The sequence below is a fragment of the Hemitrygon akajei genome, chromosome 3, assembly GCF_048418815.1.
Source record: "Hemitrygon akajei chromosome 3, sHemAka1.3, whole genome shotgun sequence".
NCBI classification, from domain to species: domain Eukaryota; kingdom Metazoa; phylum Chordata; class Chondrichthyes; order Myliobatiformes; family Dasyatidae; genus Hemitrygon; species Hemitrygon akajei.
In genome coordinates, this window is record NC_133126.1 from 146219005 (window position 1) to 146229491 (window position 10487).

Sequence of the window (10487 nt, forward strand, 5' to 3'; positions counted from 1 at the left end):
CCAACAGTAAGCTTCATGTAGTGCTTCCTCACTGGCAACACATGAAAACTGAACTCCTTTCGGATTCAGTCTGAACAACAGAGGACAAGGAGAAGGCATACAGGCCCGCGATGTGTGGATGCGCCCTGGTGTTTGTGAATCAGATTCCCAGCTAAGGGTAAATAGCTCCACTGCCTGGTGGGCAGCCTTGGGAGATGAAGGCCACGGGAGTAAACCCAGACAGCAAATCCAGAGTGGGGCCCCTAGGGTGGCTGGACATCACTGAACATCGTTCCGGCAGTTCCTGCAACCAAGTGGTGCCAAACATATTGCTTCAAAATCTTTCCACTGGTGAGGCCGAGATGGGGATCTTGATGACAGGGCATCTCAGGATCTCTGTACCTTCCACCCAGGTTTGTGATGATGATCGTCATTACCCATTTTCCTGTGAGACAGGTGGATGCCAACCATATATTTCCAACTCAGCGCAATGAACTATCCTTGAAAAATGTTCTCCTACAAATTAATACCTTTCTCTGAAATATCAAGTTTTGAACCTGGATTTTATTTATACAAACACATTCAGAAGATGTGCAATAATTTATGGGAAGGTTGGTCCATCTTTTTGCATGAGATCACATCCAATGCTCAATAGTATTCTTCTCTTCCATTATATAAATATGATTTTTCTAAAATGTATGAACTAATGTCACTATTTAATGTTTCACAGTACAACTGTTTGAATTGCACTTGAAGCAGGGTTGTTTAGTCATTATTGTATTTATACCAAAGACTAAAATTGCTGAAGTGATTTGCATGTGGTGTTGAGGCCTACAACCATTTCAATAATTTAATGCCACAAAATGTATGACCCTGCTCAATTATCCTCTTCAGTAAAGAAATTATGTGACCAGAGCAGCACGAGTTCAAGTGTTAATTATTACTTTTTATTCAATTTTGTGTTGTTTCAAAACTCAACACTTTAAGAAATTAAGTGTGTTATTCACTTTAGGAGCACCATTATTATTACGTTTCGATAATGAATTCAATGGGCCAGAATGGGCTCAGTCTGCCTGGCGGTCTGCACTTGACTCTCGTACTAATCATGTGGCCATTCTTCCCCCATGCAACACCTACAGGTTGGGCCAATCCGAAGGCTTCCAGTCCATGGTTCCTGAAGAGATGACAGGGCTATGGGTGGTGAGTAGACCTGTGGTGGTGGAAACTCAGGATATCATTAAGTGTGAAATTCTGGTTAGTATTACGTTAATGAACAAAAAATACAAACAAAATTACAGGATCATGATGCTGGATTGAACCTTGAAGCATCTTTAACAAAGTTTCAAATTTCCAGCGAGGTATTACAGATTTCAGTTCTGTGCTTTAACACTTCAGTGTTAGGGTCTGGGAAGACAGGATATTACACTATGTTAGCTGATGCAAGAGACTGCCTTTAAATAGGCTAACATTATACCTTATCTGGTAGAGATGTATTTACAGATATGTGTACAATCGGCCAGAAAAATATGAAAAATCATGACATTAGCTCATCAAGGTGGACCCCTACAAAATATTTGTCTTCTTTAACATCAGGAGGCTCCACACAATCACCAAACTCCATAGAGAACGGGTCCTGGAGCTGCAGTATGCAGATGACTGTGCTCTTGTGGCCCAAACTCCGGGGGATCTTCAGACTGTCCTTGCTGTGGCGGTGAGAGTGTACAGCAGGATGGGGCTGACCGTCAATACCACCAAGACAGAAGAGGTTTTCCAATGGAGTGCTAGTGTCCTACCCACCCTAAATGCCTTCACTGTTGGTGATGAAAAGCTGTCAGTAGTGCCATCTTTCAAATATCTGGGGAGCATTCTCTCTGAGGATAGCGGCATTGACAACGACATCCAGAGCCACATTAAACAGGCATCAGCTGCCTTTGGGAGACTTCAGTGTAAAGTCTTTCAGAACAGGAGCCTTCGTCCCTCCACAAAGGTCGCAGTATACCAAGCAGTCTCTGTCACCACCCTCCTTTATGGCCGTGAAGCTTGGTTAACCTACAGCCGTCACATCAAGTCCTTGGAGTGCTTCCACAGAAGCTGCCTTCAGCGCATCCTGGGAATCACTTGGTGTGAGCGGGTGCCTCACACTGAAATACTTGTAAAGACCAACTGCAGAAGTATTGAGGTCATGATTACCCAGTATCAGTTGCAGTGCCTGGGGCACATGATAAGGATGCCCCCGTGTCGGCTACCCCGCAGAGTGTTATACGGCCAGCTACATCATGGTCGATGCTCAGCTGGAGGGCTGAAGAAGCGGTATAAGGATCAGATGAAGAATGCTTTAAGGAAGTGCAAGATCAGACCCGAGGACCTGGAGGATGTTGCTGCTGACCGTATCACTTGGCAACAGCTGTGTAGGGATGGGGTTCGTATTCTGGAGATGGAAAGAACAACCGGAAGACAGCAGAAGAGAGCCGAGAGAAATGCAGTCATGGTTGCCATCACTACCACATATGCATGTCCCACCTGCAATAGAGCTTGTGGGTCCAGGATTGGACTGTACAGTCATCAAAGATCTCACCGTTAAAGGAGTGGACATCGTCATCAGATTCCGATGGACAACCGAAGAGAGAAGCCTTGTCTTCTTACAACTGGATGGGTTAGTTGAAGGCTGCAGTCAAGTGAATAATTTGGAGACCTTCCCTGCTCTGAAAATTGATTATAAAATCAAAGTACATTTATTATCAAAGTACATATATGTTATCATATAGTCCTGAAATTAATTTTCTTGCAGACATTTACAGGAAAATAAGGTAATGTGCAAAAGAAGACAAATTGTGCAATAAAAATATAAATAATAACATCAGGATGAAAGATCTCGGCTTGAACTATTAACTGTGTACTCTTTTTCATAGGTGTTGCCTGGCCTGCTGAGTTCCTCCAGCATTTTGTGTGTGTAATTTATATACATAGACTGATTGCATGTACATAAAGTGACACTAGCTGATGTAGTGGTAGTAGGGTGGGTTAATGGGTGGAGGTGTTGATCAGCCGGACAGCTTGGGGAAGTAACTGCTTTCGAATCTAGTGGCCCTGGCATGAACGCTGTGTAGCCTCTTCCCTGATGGGAGTGGGATAAAAAGCCCATAGGCAGGGCAGGTGGGATTCTTCACTATTTTGCTGGCCATTTCCTGGTACTTGCTGTATATACACTCAGTGGCCACTTTATTAGGTAACGTGGTAACTGAGTTAGTATGCTCATGGTCTTCTACTGCTGTAGCCCATCATCTTCATAGTTCAATAAGTTGTGCATTCTTATATGCTCTTTTGCTCACCATTGTTGTAACATGTGGTGTTGTATCACCTTTCTGTCAGCTTGTACCAGTTTGGCACTTCTTCCCTGATCTCTTTCACTAACAAGGTATATTCACACACAGAATTTCCATTCACTCGATTTTTTTTGTTTTTGAACCATTCTCTGTATACCCTAAATACTGTTGTGTAAGAAGTTTCTGAGATACTCAAACCACCCTCTCTGGCACCAACTAACACTGCATGGTCAAAGTCACATTCTGATGTTTGGACTGAACCTCTTGACCATGTCTACATGCTTTTATGCACTGAGTTGTTGCTACATGACTGGCTGATCAGACATTTGATTTATCAAGCAGCTGTTCAGGTGTACCTAATACAGTGCCACTGAGTGTGTGTCCTTGATGGTGGGTAAGCTGGTGCTTCTGATGTGTTGGGCAGTTTTCATTGTCGAGCACTCCTGTCTGCTCCAGAGCGGTTTTTGTACCACGCAGTGATGCTGCATGTTTGGATGCTCACCACTGCAGTTTGTAAAAGATCAGGAGTATTGATGTGCATAGACCAGTTCTCCTCAACCTCCTCAGAAAACAGAGGTGTTGGTGAGCCATATTGAATGTGAAGGATGAGAGTTTGTGTGAGATGTGCACTCCCGAAACTGCCCGCAGTTTCTACTGTTGTGCTGAGGATATGAAGATGGTTGTGAGGAGAGAGAAGGAAAGATAGTTTCCAAGCTTTGGCTGACTTGAATGAACACTAAAAGATGTCTAAAGAGGAGAGGATACCAAAATTGTGATAAGCTACCTGGTTACAGGTTGCAGGTTTATCTTGCATAATTGTATTTGAACATCATTGAATACTCTGACCTGCAGCAATCCCCCGGCAGCCTTTATCAACTCAGAACAATTTGAAAAGATAATGTAGAACCAAATAAAACAACAAATAGTTAAAATGATAAATTTGGTCTCCAAAATTAATTAAAATATATTATACAGTGAGCTAAAGAAAAATAATCCAAATATCTTAGCTTAGACTTACCTTTGCAATGGTGCTTTGTGGACCCAGTCAAGTTAATGTAATTGTCAATTGTACACAAACTAGGCCTGAATAAAGTTCAGGGACCTCTAGCACTTTGTGCATGGCCGCTCAGATCAGCATAATATGGAACTCTGCTGCACTCAACTGTAAGTCCAATGCCAGAGCAGGAGATCATAGACACTCTTTTACAAAAGGGTCCTAGCACATGACAAATTAAATTTTACAATCCAGTATTTAAAGATTTATGGTCTCTACCTGATTTTTGTACTGCTTTGCTAAAAGGTAGTTAACTTACACTCTCAGCCCGTCTTGTAGATTATATTGCTATCTTAAATTTCCCCAATTGTCTCCAGGTTAGAGATTAATTTAAACCTGGACTTTTCTTAAACTAGGAGTTTTATTTTACAAGCTTGAAAATCTAGTCTTTTTCATTAGAACTATTCACATTCATATGCAGAAGTTATTTTTAAAAATTAATTTCCTTCCAGTGGCCCCACATTTTAGATCAGGTTTATTATGATGGTTCTTTTCCTTTCTTTTTCAATCTTTTTATTAATATCAACATATTAAGATAACAAACATTAATACATAATTATTGGGATTACAAAATTAAAAGTTAACATAGATGGATACATAAACAATAGGTATAAAAGAGTTAAGTCTCCCAAAATCATACATGATACAAATATAATGTGTACAGACAAGAAAACTAGGGGTAACAATACAAAAAAAACAGAACAAGAAGAAAAAAATTATATACCCCAAACAAAACAAAAAAAAAAACTACTCTAACAAGCTAACACGAGGAGATCTGCAGATGCTGGAAATTCAAACAACACGCACAAAATGCTGGTGGAACACAGCAGGCCAGGCAGCATCTATAGGAAGAAGTACTGTCGACGTTTCGGGCCGAGACCCTTCGAGGACTAACTGAAAGGAAAGATAGTAAGACTATCTTACTATTTTTCCTTTCAGTTAGTCCTGGTGAAGGGTCTCGGCCCGAAACGTCGACAGTACTTCTTCCTATAGATGCTGCCTGGCCTGCTGTGTTCCACCAGCATTTTGTGTGTGTTGTTACTCTAACAAGCTAACCACTAAGTAAAAAAAGAGAAAGAAAAAAGAAACATGGGCTGTTTATAATATCTAAGAAAAAGAATCATAAGTGTCATCAACTCCGATCCTCTCTACATGTATATAATCAGAAACAGAAAGAAATAGGTTTGAAAAAAGGTCAGATTACATCATATGAAAATATTGAATAAATGGCCTACAAGTCTTTTCAAATTTAATAGAAGGGTCATATATGACACTTCTAATTTTTTCCAAATTTAAACATAACATAGCTTGAGAAAACCAATGAAATGTGTTAGGGGGTTTAATCTCTTTCCAGTTCAATAAAATAGATCTTTTAACCATTAATGTAAGTAATGCAATTATCTGACAAGCTGAAGGAGATAAATGAATTGGCTCTATCATTGGTAAACCAAAAATTGTGGTGATAGGGTGAGGTTGTAAATCAATATTCAATACCGTAGAAATAATATCGAAGATATCTTTCCAATATTTTTTCAAAGACGGACATGACCAAAACATATGAGTTAGAGAGGCTGTCTCAGAATGACATCTGTCACATAAAGGATTTATAAGGGAATAAAAACGAACTAATTTATCCTTGGACATATGAGCTGTGTGAACAACTTTAAACTCTAACAACGAATGTTTGGAACATATAGAGGATGAATTAACTAATTGAAGAATTTTGTCCATTTCTCAATAGGAATAGTAAACTTAAGTTCCCTTTCCCAATCATTCTTAATTTTATAAAAAATCTCTGAACGTATTTTCATAATTATATTGTAAACATTTGCTATTATACCTTTCAGAAAAGGATTTAATTCTAAAATTTTCTCCAAAATACCCATAGAATCCAGATTTGGAATGGTAGGAAGTACAGTGTTTAAGAAGTTCCTAATCTGTAGATATCTAAAAAATGGGATCTAGGCGAATTATATTTATTAGATAATTGTTCAAAAGACATGAAACAATTATCCAAAAATAAATCAGAAAATCGTAGTATACCTTTAGTCTTCCAAGCTAAATAGGCTTGGTCCATAATAGAGGGATGAAAAAAGAAATTAGATATAATAGGAATTGCTAAAACAAATTGATTCAACCCAAAGAATTTCTGAAATTGTAACCATACGCGTAAAGTGTATTTAACTATCGGAATGTCAATTTGTTTATGCAATTTAGAAAAAGCAAAGGGAAGAGAATTCCCTAAAATAGAACTCAATGAAAACCCTTGTACAGATTTGGCTTCCAAATTTACCCAATGAGGACTAAAAGATAAATCCAAATCCCATAACCAACATTTCAAATATCGGATATTAATTGCTCAATAATAAAATCTAAAATTTGGCAATGCCAGTCCACCTTCCTTTTTAGACTTCTGTAAATATCTTTTACCTAATCTAGGATTTTTATTCTGCCATATATATGAAGAAATTTTTGAATCAACATTATCAAAAAAATTTTTGGAATAAAGATTGGTACCGCTTGAAATATATATAAAAATTTAGGCAAAATAATCATCTTAATAGCATTGATTCGACATATCAGTGACAGAGACAGTGGTGACCATTTAGTAAACAAATGTTTAATCTGATCAATTAAAGGTAAGAAATTAGCCTTAAATAAATCTTTATGTTTTGTTGTAATTTTAACCCCTAAGTATGTAAAATGACCAATAACTAATCTAAAAGGTAAATTTCCATAAATTGGAACCTGCATATTTAGGGGAAACAGTTTGCTCTTATTAAGGTTCAGTTTGTAACCAGAAAAATTACTAAACTGAGCCAACAGTGATATAACTGCAGGAATGGATTTCTCAGGATTAGAAATGTATAATAACAAGTCATCTGCATATAATGATAACTTATGTATATCCATCCCACGGGTAATGCAAAAATGTTAGGTGATTCTCTAATAGCAATTGCTAAAGGCTCCAGAGCAATGTCGAATAGTAATGGACTAAGAGGACAACCTTGCCTAGTACCCTGAAAAAAGTGATAATGGTTCTTTTCCATTGACACACTCCTACTCATGGAGAAAATGATTTACTTTTAAAGATAAGTAGGAGTCTTGACAGGCATTGCAATTAATTAAATCATGTACTGTAAATAAATTGTGTTAATATGGGTTAAAACACACCCAGTTGTAAGTGTGCCGTAGATCATGGCATGATATTAATCACTTATTAGCTAACGCTTCATTCACAGCAAAAGCTAAGTCTGCAAAAAATTAAAACTTCTGTAGTTTCATGTCTGAAGTTAGAATAGCCAAAATTAAGGATTCAAGATTCAAGTTTATTTATTATGTGCACATTGACACATACAATGAAATAAACTGTTTGTGTTAACAAGCAACACCCCCGATGGTGCGCTGGGGGCAGTCTGCAAGTGTTGCCACACATCCCGGCACCAACACAGCATGCCCAACAAACAACTGAAAAACAAGCCTTGTTCTTCTCTCCCATCTACACAGCTGCTCAACCGCAGGAAAGGCCTTCAGCCTCCAAAGGACTTAGGCCTACAGACATTGAGCTTGGACTTCCCCAGCAGACTCACAGAGATTTACAGATTCTGCTCCAGATAATGGGTCTTGACTTCCGGACATCTGATTTGACCCTTGTGCCTTGATCCTTGGCATTGGTCCAGGGACAGACCAATCCCTAAACACTATGCCTTGAATCGTGGTCTCACTAACTGGTGAACCCAGGGGTTATTAAAGCTCGTTCCTTCTGCCCACGCGAAACTCCGAATCTGGAACCTTGCTGACCTGGGGGGCTTTCGTCCACTTTCTGCTGGTCCGACATCCAACAGCCAACCACAGATGCCCCATGATTGTGTCGCTGGCCTTTGAACATGGAGCAGAGACTTATACTTCAGTCTGACCTCTAATTCCCAACATCCCTGTCACTAAACCCTAACCTGAACCCTAACTCTCTCTATCAATTTTTATTTCACTTTTAATTATCTTCATTGGCTGGATTTTAATATTATTAGGTAACAAAATAACTTATCCAACAAATTATTGGTAAGTCTGAAGCTATCAGGTTGGATCTCCCAACCAAATGCTGTCGGATATTTTTTGCCCACCTGTAGTGACAATGCACGCTGTTTCATTTGCCCCTCAGTGCCCTTGCGAAACATCCTATGGAGTTCAGCGGTCAGCTTGTCTGGGAAATACCAAACCACATTCAGTTCACCACCCTATGATGATACCATTTTCTAAATTTCACAGACAATGGAAGTGATTTTTAGAAAAAAAAATTAGAAGCTTAAATTTTTTTTTGTCGTTTTTCTGAGTGAGAGAGGTTACAGTTAGTATAAGGGAGAGCAGTTGGGGATGAGGCCTTGTCACTCAGGCTCTGTGCAGTCCTCTAAATCAAGTAATTAGGAAAATGAAGGAATTTAAAAATTATTTTGGCACTACATTACAAAAATTCACTTGCCCAAAATACCTCTGTGTGGTCAGCTGTTATAGATAGATAGATACCCCATTGATCAAAGGAAATTACAGTGTTACAGTAGCATGACAAGTGCACAGATATAAATATTAGAAGAGAACTAGGAAGAATAAAAAATCAGTTACCAGAAACAATCTAACAGGAGGGGTCATCACTTCCCTGACTATAGGTTGACTCAATATAGAGCCTAATAGCTGAGGGTAAGAATGACCTCTTTGGAACAGTACAGTTGTCTTAGTCTATTACTACAAATGCTCCTCTGTTCAGCCAAGGTGGCATGCAGAGTGTGACAAAACAGAATTGCCAAGATTTTCCATAGGGTCCTTTGTTCCACCATAGCCTCCAGTGTGTCCAGTTCGAGTTCTATAACAGAACCACCTTTCTAATCAGTTTATTGAGCCTGTTGGCATCATTCATGTTGATGCCCCAGCACACCACTGTATTGCAGATTGTACTGGCGACAACAGACTGGCAGAACATGTGAAAGAGAGGCCTGCATACTCCAAAGCTAATCTGTTCTTTTCAAAAATTGTCTGAATGGATAACAGATAATGGAAAATGGGAACATATAATGCAACTGTTTCACTTGTTGGCACAAGTACATACCTAGTCCCAGACCTACTGTCCTCCAAATCTATGTTCTTGCTTATGCATCAATAGTTTTAATCACTCCTTTATTTCTAACCAAGCCTTTAGTGGGAACATACTTGAAATCCGTTTGTTTAATTGGGACTAAGTATTTCTTTGTGTGGCTCTGTGATAAGTCTTGTTTAATAATGCTCCTGTGAGGGCCTTGGAATGAGTTATCATGCTGAGGAAATACAAACGTAAGCTTTGTTGTCAGTCATCAAAAATGTTTATTTCCAAAATTGTTTGAGAAACTTTACACCATGAAGTTTATTTAAAATTCTTTGCTCTTGTCACTAGAAGTGAAAATATACTTTAATAATAATCCTTGTCTTTTAAGTCACAGGCTCATTCCATTTCAAGACTAAAACAAAATCTAGGTCAACACTTCATTATGAGTACTGCAGCTTTTCAGTGTAAGTTTAAACAGAAGGGCTGCCTACCTCTTCAGTTGGTTGTAAAAGATTCATTGTCCAGTCTAAAAAGGAATTTTCTAGTTGTCCTGGGTAACAGTCATGCATCAAGAATGTCAAGATGAACTAGTCATCCAGTTAACATTGTTCTGAAGGTATGAGCCACTCTGTTTGCTAATGTAATATCAACAGTTCTTCAACATAGCATGTAGGCTATGTCAGGGCATGTTGCAAACATGTATGGTCTATATATTGTAAATGCAAGCCTTTTAATGTGATTGACCATTTTGGATTGAAGTTGGTTGTGTGAACATAAAGTATGTCTTGAAAAATTTTGCTGGTTAGCCTCAATAATGTCTGTGATTTTTAAAAAATCAATATTTTTGATAAAGTGAACAGTAAGCTTTTATATCACAACTTATTTTAAAGGAACAATTATTGAAGCATTTCTAGAAATAGGGATTAATTTTCATTTCAGGTGTAACTTCCAATGGAAGCATAAATCAGGAGAGATATGTAACCAGTATCATGGGCCTGGTAAAGTAGAGGGGAATGTTTAATGATGTTGCATGCAAGGACGCTTTTAAACAGTTCGTGAG

The 10487-nt window shown here is 38.5% G+C and overlaps 1 long non-coding RNA gene across 1 annotated transcript; it reads right to left on the reverse strand.

Moving 5' to 3' along the window:
• Nucleotides 1-979: 979 nt before the first annotated feature.
• LOC140724188 (uncharacterized) lies at nt 980-4380 on the reverse strand. Its single transcript, XR_012098057.1, has 3 exons — nt 4321-4380; nt 2555-2681; nt 980-1189 (listed from the first exon to the last, which is right to left on the reverse strand). It is a non-coding gene; the product is annotated as an uncharacterized lncRNA (long non-coding RNA).
• Between the last annotated feature and the right edge of the window lie 6107 nt (nt 4381-10487).